Here is a 12,502-nt window from a genome sequence, read left to right as displayed (position 1 = left end):
CAGCGTCCTGACGTCAAGAGACCGGGCGGATGCAACTGGGGCGGCTATTGCTGGTGAGCAGCACCCCGGCCGCAGCGGAGGCGCTCTCTGCCGGCACCTAAAAACTCACCCCTGAGCAGGCAGACGGGTGGACCGGCCGGTGACGCCGGGCACGGTCCGATAAGAAAGAGAGACGAGAGAGATAGGGAGGACGGACCGAAAGAGGTCAAGACAAAGTTTGGCGGTGACTTGGTTGGGAGCTCACCCCTAGGAGCAGCCGGGCGCACACCACTGCGAGCCGGCCACCGTGCCTAGAGGGGGATAATGATGTTCAAAAACGAAATCAAAATCAACTTTCATTGGCTCTACCCGAGAGTAGAGAAAGGTGAAGACGCAAACACAAAGTGAAGTACAGTCGGCACTAGATGATGAGGAGTGAGTATTTTTCAGCCCCGGGTCATTATTCAAGCGTGACGGGTACATAGCGCGCGCTGGCGGACGGCGCGCAGCGCTAGTGCGCGCCCTGGTGGCGAGAATCGGAACTACTACGGCGTGGCGCTGCGGTGCGATAGGGGTGCAGCGGCGTGGCGGCGCGTGGTGGGGGGAGTAGCGCCGGGCAGGGGGTGAGGGCGACGCGACTGAGCCGCCGGAGTCGGTGTGTGGCTAAGGGGCGTGGCGCGGGGTAGTGCGGTAGTAGGGGTGCGAGGCGCCGCGGCGCCTTTTTAGCGGGGTTGGAGCTATTACGGACTTTATATTGACCATAGCGCCTGCAGACTGTTGGGTAGGCAACCCAATGCGCATGGCTGTTGAGCTGGTTGCTTCGGCGCAGGCTCGGAGGCGGCACGGCGGACATATAGACAGGGCGCATGGCGAGGCGCCTGCAGACTGTTGGGTAGGCAACCCTATGCGCATGGCTGTTGAGCTGGTTGCTTCGGCGCAGGCTGGGAGGCGGCACGGCGGACATATAGACAGGGCGCATGGCGAGGCGCCTGCAGACTGTTGGGTAGGCAACCCTATGCGCATGGCTGTTGAGTTGGTTGCCGCGAAAAGGGTTCGGAGGCGCCAGGGCTTCCGCGACGGCGTCCTTGCGGTTCGGCGGCGGGGTCCCTGTGTGCGAGCGGCCATGGGCGACCTCTTTTGCGGCGTCCTCGCGGTTCGGCGGCGGGGTCCCAGTGCTCGACCGTCGGGGCGGAAAGGCGACAGGGGCGGATCCTGGAGGCGACCGAAAGGGGTGGACACCCGGGGTGAGAGGGGAGGGGGAGCGGCAGGTAGGGGTGGGAGCATGTTTGAACTGGAGAAAACCGTTGTGATTGGTTAAAATTAAGGGCCTACTGCTCTCTGATTGGTTTAAAATACTTTGTCCATTCCCTCCTCGGGGTATAAAAGCGGCGGCCAAATTATTCGAGGGTATCATTTGTGTGAAGACTTAGCTACTGGTCAGATCACAGCTATGGCTTCAGCTAAACGCCAAAGTGAGGAAACAGTCGACGAGCCTGCTGCCAAGCGCCGATGGCTGTTCCCGCTCCCCAACAAGCAGGGGAAGTTGGACAACCTAGTTGTTGACCTTGGGGAGGATCTGACTGACGAGCCAGACTTCAGTCAGCCTCCCTCTCAGCCTCAAATGCTGTATGGGAATATGGATCTGAACTCCCCGGTTCATTTTGACCTGAGTCATCTCTTTGACACAAAACAGGCAAAGGGCCAGGATGTTCCTCCCAGTGAGATAAGGTTTCCCGTAGAAGTTGCCTTTAAAGACTTCCAACTCATTAAAAATGGGAGTAAGTTTTTTAGAATCGGTATTTATCTAAACAATTTTACACCCTTTGTTAATTTGGTGGCAACCACAACAAATAAGAATGTTGCTTTGACTACCTCTGAATACCAAATTTTGGTTTCAGAAGAAGTGTCTAGCACCATTGTGGGCCACTATAAGTCCAGAAATGCAAAGGCAGTTACAGCTGGTACTGTCAAAATTTCTGTGAAACTCCACACAGCTAACAATACTATTTGTGTGGAAAAAGGCAGTTCAAAAATATATATGGCACTGTCTTCGTGGAAATTTATCCAAAGAATTAAGCAGTTGATGAATTATTATTTGTCAGACTGTGAGGTTCAATGTTTCCATGCTAATTCAAGCTTTAGTGACTTGATGAATCACGCAAAATATTTTTGCTCATCCAGGAGTCAATCTCTGGCTAAAATTCCTAATGATGAATTGTATACAATTTTATCACAGGCATTTAATGTTCCTAGCATTTCTTTTCCTGAAAGTCTCAAACAGGAAATGCTAAGTTACCACCTGGAACACATCAGGCAAAAGCTACTTGTGTTGTACCAAACCAATTAAGATGTAGAGTCAAAAAAATAAAAAAATAAAAAATACAAATAAAAGAATCTTGAAAACCAAATAAACAGTGTACCACTTGATTTGAAATTAAAATATGGTTCTAAAATGGATTCAATTACCATTTAACTATGGTTTCTAATGTGATCTACATATCACCACCAAAAGCCGTTATAAAAATAGCTGTGAGTCTTGCTAATATCAAAGACCACCTAAAATTGCATTTCTGTTGTTCACATGGTTCAAAATTCTTATCAGATATATTCAGTAGTTTGTTTGTAATGTGTCTCTACACTTCAAATAATTTTTATGACCCTATTTAGTTAAAATCATTATCTCAGCTCACACCCGTCATTTAACTTCGGAAAACCTCTAAGATTAGGCTGGAGAGGCAAAATATCCTATGACTGACACTAAACATGATTTAGATTGTAAAAAGAAACATGATTTCATATCAAATACCATGAGATGATTCATTTCTACTCTCCATATTGTTTCCAGTGTATAACTACACTCAAAAAAGCTAAGAGACAATATAAATTAAATTTATGTTGCTAGAATGGTTCAGAATTATTGTCAGATACATTTCATTACTTGTTTGCAATGTGTGTCCACTGTTAAAACATTTTCCTTGCTCCAAATAATATTCAAAACTTTAACTAATCTGTCACCCGCCACTTAAGTTCGATAATCCTGGAGTCTTGGTCTGAATGAACCTAACATGCTAACTGTAAGACCAATATTGATTTGCAATGGTAAAAGCAGCTTGAAATCATATCAATTATCATGAGAGGGTTGATTTCATTGTGTCTCTACTCTCCAAAAAGTTTCCAGTGAATATTTAAAGGTAAAACAAAATCTCAAACTTCCACGGGGCAAAGAATAGCGTAAAAGGTCATGAATTGATCAGATTGAATGAGAAGTCATGTCCATCAGACTACTAAAGAAATGCAATGCATAAAGAAGTTAAAATTCATGTGAACAGTTGATAATAGGAAAAGGAAAACAAATGATACTTGATTAGAATTTTTTATATCAAAAAATAAAATACAATACCCCATAGGGCATCAGTCTAATAAAGATAATAATCACGAAGCCATATGGCAATCAGTCTTAAAGAAAATCACATGAAAAATCACATTTAAAAAAGCCCATTAGGGGTAGAACACAGCAAAATCAATGCTTTGGGTCCTGAAACAAGACAAACAGAATTAGTTTCACACACACACACACACACACACACACACACTACCGCCCAAGAGCACAGATACTTACAGACTTTTTCTTCTTCCTCATCGCATTACAACGTTTTTGTAACATTGCCTCTCGCTCAGCGCGTCGTTGTAACTCTTTGGCAGAGGGGCCCTTGGATTTCCCCGCCGAGCGAGACTGTAACAAAAGGGGACAGATTAGTTCCTATTTTTAGCCCGCCCTTCTGCTTTGAAAAAGCTATCCAGCGGGCTTATGCAAACGACCTCGTGTCTGTCTGTCTGTCTGTCTGTCTGTCTGTCTGTCTGTTCCACAAGAAGGAGATGTGCTAGAGACTTCAAATTTTCAGGGGATCTCAAGGGTCACTCCCACAAAACAAAACGCCTACGGCAAATCCTGTCAGCCACCCCTAAGGGGCTGAAAGGGGGTATCGAAGAAAACAGGAAAGGACAAAAAAGTTGGAAAAAATATTTTTTTTTAAGGTCTCCTTAGGGGTAACTCGCGAAAGTAGAGCCCTCTGGGCGAAAATTTCGTCCGTTTTGCGCTATCTCTAACCGTTTACGCGCTAGAGGGGCTTTTTATACGAAAATAAGCTAAAAATTGCCATAGTCAACAATAAGATGTAGACAAAGGCCTAAAAAAAGCAAAATAGAAACTTTCCACCACCCCAAAAAAACGTTTTCTAAGCAGAAGGGTGGGTTGTAGTCGCGGTGCTTCACCGTTACAACCCTTACTCGAGTCTTTGGGGCAAAATCAAAGATGGCGGGTTCAAGCGGGCCGAAGGCCCGCTTCATCATTTGATCATGTTCTTCAGCAAATCGCGTGACAGAAATGGTCGGGCCGCAGGCCCGACCATCGCTGCCGGCAGGCCAAGCAGGCCCGGCCCCTGCCGAACGGAGTTGCCGGCGGAGCGAAGCGGAGCGAAGCGGAGCGAAGCGGAGCTGGCAATTTCGTTTGGCGGAAGGGCGGGCCTGGTTTTTCAAAGCAGAAGGGCGGGCTAAAAAACGCGACAATCGGCCCCACGCACAAGCCGACACGACGAAATTACAAAATAAACTAATTCTAACACAGGGTCCCTATCGCACACTTCATGGTACTCACAAATAACCACTCCATCTCCAGCCACTCCTCGTGGCTGAGGTTAATCTAGCAGGGTCCATGGCGGAGGCAAGGGTTGACCGGTGGTGACTTACACAGGCGATCGTAGGACAGGCAGTGAGGCGGAACGCACGGCCGTGCCGGGCACGGCGCGGGAAGGGCGTGTTCCGAAACCGAAGGTTCCAGCCGACCAATCACGATACGTGACCATTTTCAGGGAGGGTATGTTCGGACACTTACCGCTCATCACTCGGGGGCGGCGGCGGCGGATAGACGGACGCGGGGCGGGTGGAAGGGGTAGCGACCCCCCACGCCGCGCTGCCGCCCGGCCGGCTTGAGCTGGCTCCGCTGCGCGCATCTCCCAACAGCGGCGCGCCGGCCGCGTGGGCTGAGACACTCGGTTCCATGCGGATGGCGCGGGTTCGTTGCCCGTTCGTTCCACACGTCAACTTTTCCGTTTCACCTGCGGAAAAGACGTCAGCCAGCAAGGACAATGCAAGGACTACACTCCAAAGAAATTGTTTTTTTAAAAAAATACTTACCTCTCGAGATTCTCTTCATACGCACAATACATTTCACACGCTGCGCTCACAAAATGTCAGGGGTGGGATTCGAACCCACGATCCCATACTGGGAAGCAGACGAGAAGTCTACCGCCTTAGACCACTCGGCCACCCTGACATACGATCTTCGATCACACATGCTCTACTTAAGTTACGCCCTGATACGACGCCATGTGAATCCTCGATCACTTAGGCCCCTAGGTTAGGTACGAGTTACTACCTGATAAGACCGCCCCGTCACTTACGCCCATAGGTTAGGCCCGAGGTACCCCCTGATAAGACCGCCGACACACACCTTAGGTTCGGGGTTAGGCCCCGATAAGATCACCAGGTTAACACCCCGCAACAATGGGGGGTATTTTCTCACACCCCTAAAATTCAAAATGGCTGCCGCAACAATGGGGGGTAAAGATGGCTGCCCGCTACAATGGGGGTTACTTACTACTCTCCATTGGAGATCCACCTATATATTACAAAGGTATTACGAAGTATTACAAGGTATTACAGGGTATTACAGGTATTACGAGTAATACAAGTAATACAAGTAATACTAGTAATACTTGGTAATACATGGTAATACAAATAATATGAAGTATTACAACGCAATACAAGGTAATATTGCATAATATTGCGCAAGTAATATACGGTAATACAAGATAATACAAAATAATACAAGGAAATACATGGTAATACAAAGTAATACAAGGTAATACACGGAATACAAGTAATATCAGGTAATACAAAGTAATACAGGACCCCGGGACAGAGGAATACACGAGATGTTCACCCCTTGGCGGCGACCGCCGCCGAGCATCACGCTTTTCTTCTTCCCAATCTTCGCCGCACCGCTGGCCGAGGGAACGCAAGGCTCAGAGGGGGGCGGGTGGGGAGTGATGTGTGAAGGGTTGCCTGACTGGCCGGCGCTTGGAAGGGTACCGTGACAATGCTCCTGGACGCCAGCATTTTTTATCTGCGCGAGAAGCGTGAGTTCAGTTCCCCGCAGCTCTGCGTTGCACCGATATGCATAGTTTGACTCGTGTGATTTTTAGGTGGGGTAGCAGGACGGCGCGCGGTGCGACTCCCTGCCGTCCTTGAACGAGGCAGAGCACCACGCCGGCCAAGGGCAGCACGGCGTCGTCTAGCAGCCGTGCGTCCTGCAGCACACGCACCCGTGACACTTTCCACGGCTGCGCTCCTAAAAGCTGCCCAGCAGCCTGCAGCTGGGAGGCAGTTAGGTGCTGAGGGCCGCCCCGCCAACCTCCGAATCAGCCCGCTGACCTCCGCCGCCTCCCGCCCCGTGCCGCGACAAACAGCGCCACCCCGCGCCGCGTCGGCCCCAGCCGCCCCCGTTGTTTTCGCTGCTACGCCCTCGCGACCACTTTGCACCACTCAGTCGGCCCCGCCGGCCCCGCCAAACCCGAAGCAACGCGCCGCTCAGCGCTGCAGCGACCATTAGCCCGTTCCTTATATTTTCAAATTGGCCGCAGCGGTGAGTTTGTGGGCTCAAAATGTTAGAAATGGTGTTCTAAACACATATTCGAAAGGCTGGAGGCCGTACGACAAACCCCGGCCGTGCCCGAGGGGCCGAAGTGCAGCGACTTCAGAATTTGAGATTTTTGACCCGTTCAAAGTGCCTCCATGGTAAACACGTAATTTTAGTCTCCACAGACCGAAAATGTTAAGCATTTTGACGTATCTCAACTCCTTCATGCTCAAACGGGTGCGCGACGCGCGACGTACTCGTGCCGGACGGAGAGTCCCGCGCCGGCTGCCGGCCGACGCCGTCCTCTGCTGCGGCGTGGCGTGGCGTGGCAGCGGTGCCGGACGGGCGGTAGGTGTCGCCGGTGGCTCAGCCAGCACCCCCCCCCCACCCCCCCGAGCGCCGAGCGTGTCGAAACCAATCGAAAGCTCTGTTTGTCATTGTTGCGCGCCGCACCGCATTGCTCCCCTTCGCCTATAGGTTATAGTGACAATGTTGTCTAAATTAAGGAAAGCTGTTGGCTGAAAATAGATGAGTGTCGAATTTTAACATATTTACGATTCGACAAGAGGCTAAAGTGAGTGAATTTGAGTTATTGGGAATTAGCAGACGCCCACTACTTGTCTTATCTGAGTGTTTTAATTTCCATACAGTGCTTGCGCACCTGCCAACTCTTCTAATTCCCCCATAATTTCCCTATGTGGAATTCTATATATGTTAAAATTTGACACTCAATTATTTTCCGCAATCAAATCATTTTAGCTCAAGAAAAAGTCTAGGTATATTTAGTGCCAAGTAAAAGTCTGGTAAAATTACCATAGTCTGTAAAATTATCGACACTTGTAAAAATTACTCCACAAAATTTCTGTAAAACTAATACCAAATAGTTCTGTGAATGTATTAACGAATGTTTCCTGTAATTTTTACCCACATTTTCTAAGGTAATATATGGAAGAAAAAAATATTTATGGTGACTGTTTTCTTGTTCTATATATTTCATAGTGAACCCGCCGACGGGTTTCATTGGTGAAAGTGATTGAACCTTGGAACTCTTGGTGGGATCGAATCCCCGACCTCGTGGTCGTTAGCCCGATGCCTTGACCATTGCGCTACGGCGCGCTACGTGCAGGTAGCCTGTCTGTACTCCATATCTTGCTTCCTACTATCCACGCGACTTTTCCTACGGTTAGCTGCCCTCTCTCTTGATGTTGGTGAGTGATTTCCTACAAAATCGGGTTCTCTCGCTGTTCGCTGTTTGAATGCACTAGCGTTCAACATTGAACACATTTTGTGGCCAATTTTAACCCTATTTCTTATTCATTAGAAAAATTACAGAAAGTATCTGTAAAACTACAATACAGAGTATCTGTAACTTTACGAACACATGTAAAATTACCGGAGTATATGGGGATTTTTACAGACGCTTGTAATGTTACAGTAGTTTTTCGTTAAAAAGATCTAAAATCTGTAATTTTACAGGAACTATTAATTTTATCATAGTATTTCGGTAAAACTAACATGGTCTGTAAAATTACACGACAATTTCTGTACAAGATTACAGGAATTATCGGTAAAATCACTAATACTTTTTACCGTGAGTAAGCCGCAACCAACCCATGCATGCAATGCATGCGCATGGTTTAACTACACAGACCCTCGATCTACGCACTCGCTCTCGCGCGAACCGCTGAGTATAGTCGGCCAACGGTGACGGCAGATTCGCCTTTAGGTCTTGTGAACTTTAGCTCTTGTGGACTCTAGCTCTTACGACGCCTAGCTCTTGCGACGCCTCTTAGTCGAAGCGGTACGCAAAATAAAACCGCAAAAAGGACAAAAAGCGTGATTTTTGGTGAAGGGGTCCTTTAGACCCTACTCTTCGATTTGACCCGCAGCTCACTCATTTTGGACCCATAGGAGCCGAAATTTTAACGCAAATGTTCAAAATTTGTTCAAAAGATACAAAAATTTGAAAATTGTCGCGGAGAGGCCATATCAGACAGGATCGGAAGATTTCGACGTGAAAAGGTGAATGGACCAAACCCGGAGTCCGTACGACCTCTCATTTAGGCCCAAGAGGCCGCCATTTTGGAAAAAGGGCCTAAATCCTTATAGAAGACTGTTTACCGTAATACGTGTCGTTTTCGCATATAACAGCGTCTCAGAGTCCGAATTCGAGGTCCATTAAACAATTTTGACTATCTGGAACCATTTTGAACAGGATGCGCCCTGTTCAATATTTGTTCAAAATGTTTAAAATTTTGAAAACGTCCTACAGAGCCCATCTTTAGTAATTTTCCGTGAAATTTTGGTATGAGAAAGACGATGAAACACACTGCAAGTCCGTACAACGTACCAGTAAGGCCTCAGATGACGCCATCTTGGAAAATTGGGGCGAAATTACGAAACCCCACACGGAAAAAAGACGTCTATTAGATGTCTTATAGGCATCTTTCTGTAGACCACCAGTAGTCTTTAAGACGTATTATCTTGTCTACTACTAGACGTCTACAATTGATCGATTGTCCTCAGTTACAACATCTGGTAGACGTCTTTTTGTCGACGTTATATAGATATCTACTAATAGACACACCAAAGACAAGTATTTTACGACAAAATTTGAAAATTTGACTTGTTCTCTGGCCATCTGACTACTCCCTCATGGTTCTACGTTCACCTTGGTTTGCTTGGGACGTCTGCATCTGTCACCACTGCTGGAATTAGAACCATCAACCTTTGGGTTCGAGAGCGCGAACGATACCCCTCACCCATCGGTTGCTTCTAAGAGGAGCTGTGTTGCAAAATGATATCCTTTCACAGAGATGTATAGACTGCTATGCATATCTATAGATTGTCTACTGCTAGACAGTGAATGAGAAATGACTCGGAGAGTTACCTAGACCTCAGTGTCTTTCGGTAGGTGGTAAAAAGATAATTAACAGATGCCTAGAACACACATTTTTTAAGACGTGGACCTTTAATACTTCGGATCGATATCACTCCAGTGGTAATTTTAGCAGACTACTTGGAAGTATACATAGACTTTTTCTGTAAAATTTCCCCAATTTTTTTTACCAATGCAGGAAGGCCGGCTCTACAGGACGGATATAATTGTCCAGGAAAAGGAACCTGAAAGTGAAGACGTTGACGGTAACCTTCAAAATTTTTAGTTTTATTCTTTAAAAACTGACAATGTATTTTTATACATTTATTTTAGTGCTTAAAAAATCTTTTTAAAAGTTTAATGTCGACCTGTAACATAACATTACACGGAAAAAAATATGTAAGTTCGCATAGCTGATATGTTTGCTGATATCGTGACAAGCAACTTTAAAGCTACCGTAGCTAATAATTGACTCCTGTGTGCAAGAATTAGCTAGGGCAGCTAATGCTTATCTGGATTAAATTTAGTGCTCGTTCTGGTAGTTTATTCCCAATCAACTGAAGCAGACATTGCATTTGCTCCTGCAGGTGAAGCATTAGCTCTCACAACTGATACGTCGCTGTGACAGCAAACGTTTCGCTGTGGTAGCAAAAAAACTTGCTTGTCACGATATTAGCAAACATAAAAGCTAAGGCAGCTAACATTTAGTTGGCTCAACTTACATATTTTTTTCCGTCTAAAAGTTAAAGACAATTAACGTAAGCTACTGAAACCAAAACGGAATTAAAAAACAATGACTATTTTCTTGTGAACTTCAATACTTATCAAAAAATTTTATGACGCTGTTACGCTTGACTTCAGTTAACATACGATAGTATTTAAAAGAAAAATAGCGACAAGCGCCGGCGCTTTTCAGGTCTCGTCCATTGATGTTCTCAGCACAAAATTACCCGGTAGCGATACCGCACACAGGTAACTGCGGTGACAGTGCTTTGTTCGGTAGTTACACCCCAATTTTACCCTACTACTAAAGATGGGCTCTGTAGGACCTTTTCAAAATTTTAAACATTTTGAACAAATATTGAACAGGGCGCATCCTGTTCAAAATAGTTCCAGATGGTCAAAATTGTTTAATGGACCTCGAATTCGGACTCTGGGATGCTGTTATATGCGGAAACGACACCCAACACGGGGTATTACGGTAAAAAGTCTTCTATAAGGATTTAGGCCCTTTTTTCCCAAAATGGCGGCCTCTAGGGACTAAATGAGAGGTCGTACGGACTCGGTTTTTTGCTCCATTCGCTGTTTCATGTCGAAATCTTCCAAAAAAGGGTCTGATAAGGCCTCTCTGCAACCATTTTCAAATTTTCGTATTTTTTGAACAAATTTTGAACATTTGCGTTAAAATTTCGGCTCCTATGGGTCCAAAATGAGTGTGCTGCGGGTCAAAGCTAAGAGTAGGGTCTAAAGGACCCTAACACCAAAAATCATGCTTTTTGTCTCCTTTGAGGTATTCATCTGAAAGTATCGGTGTACCGCCCCAGGTAGAACACAATCGTCATAAACTCGTCAATGACCCTCATTTGATGTCAAAATGAGCTCATTCTGGCTACATAGGCGCAGTAAATTTTGACGATGAGGGTCAAAATGACGTCATTTTGACATCATTTTGACAAACGTGTTCTACCTGGGGCCTCGACTATATCTCTTGCGACGCCTAGCTCTTGTGGACTCTAGCTCTTGCGACGCCTAGCTGTTGTGGCTCTAGCTTTTGTGAATCCTAGCTCTTGTGAACCGCCCCCTACTTCGCGTGATGTACTCCGGACGTTCTTCTACCACGTGCAGCAGCAGCACGACGTTCGGCTGGCAGCAAAGAAGGCCGTGAGGATGGTGTTCGCGATATGGCGTACAACCAAAGTGCCTTGCGTCTAGGAGATACGCGCCATCGAAAAGGTGGAGAGAATGTGCGAGAACTTCCGAGCGATGTTTAAGAACAGGCCGAAGGACTCCGATTTAGATCTAGATTTTGCAGCAAATTCGGACAAGCCCTTCGACATTTCGAAGAAGGATGCCGTCGCCCAGCTCGAGGCCAACATTTTGAGGGCCAAGACTCCCGCAGAGAAGAAAGGGTGGGAGGAGGAAAAACTCTTCCTATTAGACCAGCAATGCCTACGTCTTATCGTCATCGGGGGTCTCGACAGAGAAATGCTGAAGAAGGACATTCAAGGAGGTGGAAAAGAGGAAAATTGACAGACTGTTGGAAGTCGACGAGCGTAGGAGATAAGAGGAGGAACGCCGTCGTAACGCGGCAGGTGAGTGCTTTTTTACGCTTAATATCTTTAGTACACATGATACCATGGTTTTGACAAGCGCCTTTTACATTCTCGCAGAAAAATGTGACGATAAAGAGAAGCCTGATTGTGACCATCACAAAGACGATGACGACAAGGGCGTCTCGCCCGCTAAGCAGAGGAGAGGCCGCAAAAAGGTTGTGTCGCCCGAAATTGGAGAAGTCTTCGACTATGCCGGAGTCAGCACTACACAGGCCACTAAAATTATTGCTGCCATCGTCGGTGTCACGGGCATATCTGTCGAGGACACAAACCTTAATAGAACCACTGTCTATATAGAGCGTGAAAAGCACCGCGCTGCATCTGCGAACAGTGTTCGAGAAAATTTCTACAAGGACGCTGACGCTGACGACGTCCTTGTCGTCCACTGGGATGGCAAGATCGTCGAAACGCTTGACGGCAAGAACTCCGAAGACCGAATTGCTATAATTGTGACAGGGGTCAACACAGTCCAGCTTTTGGGAGCTCCAGTGGTGCCCGACGGGACCGCCATAGAGGCCAAGAAAGCCGTTGTAAGCTCTTTGGAAGAATGGAAACTAGCCGGAAAAGAAAAAGCTCTGTCCTTCGACACCACGAACTCTAGCTCTGGTGAGGCCC

The 12,502-nt window shown here is 46.8% G+C and overlaps 1 non-coding gene across 1 annotated transcript; it reads right to left on the bottom strand.

The window, feature by feature from the left end:
* Positions 1-5,226: 5,226 nt before the first annotated feature.
* Positions 5,227-5,311, bottom strand: Trnar-ucu (transfer RNA arginine (anticodon UCU)). The gene has a single exon. It is a non-coding gene; the product is annotated as a tRNA-Arg (tRNA).
* Between the last annotated feature and the right edge of the window lie 7,191 nt (positions 5,312-12,502).

Source organism: Frankliniella occidentalis, unplaced genomic scaffold, assembly GCF_000697945.3.
Source record: "Frankliniella occidentalis isolate FOCC.00 unplaced genomic scaffold, Focc_3.1 Scaffold179, whole genome shotgun sequence".
Taxonomy (NCBI): domain Eukaryota; kingdom Metazoa; phylum Arthropoda; class Insecta; order Thysanoptera; family Thripidae; genus Frankliniella; species Frankliniella occidentalis.
This window is presented reverse-complemented; position numbering and strand designations above follow the sequence as displayed.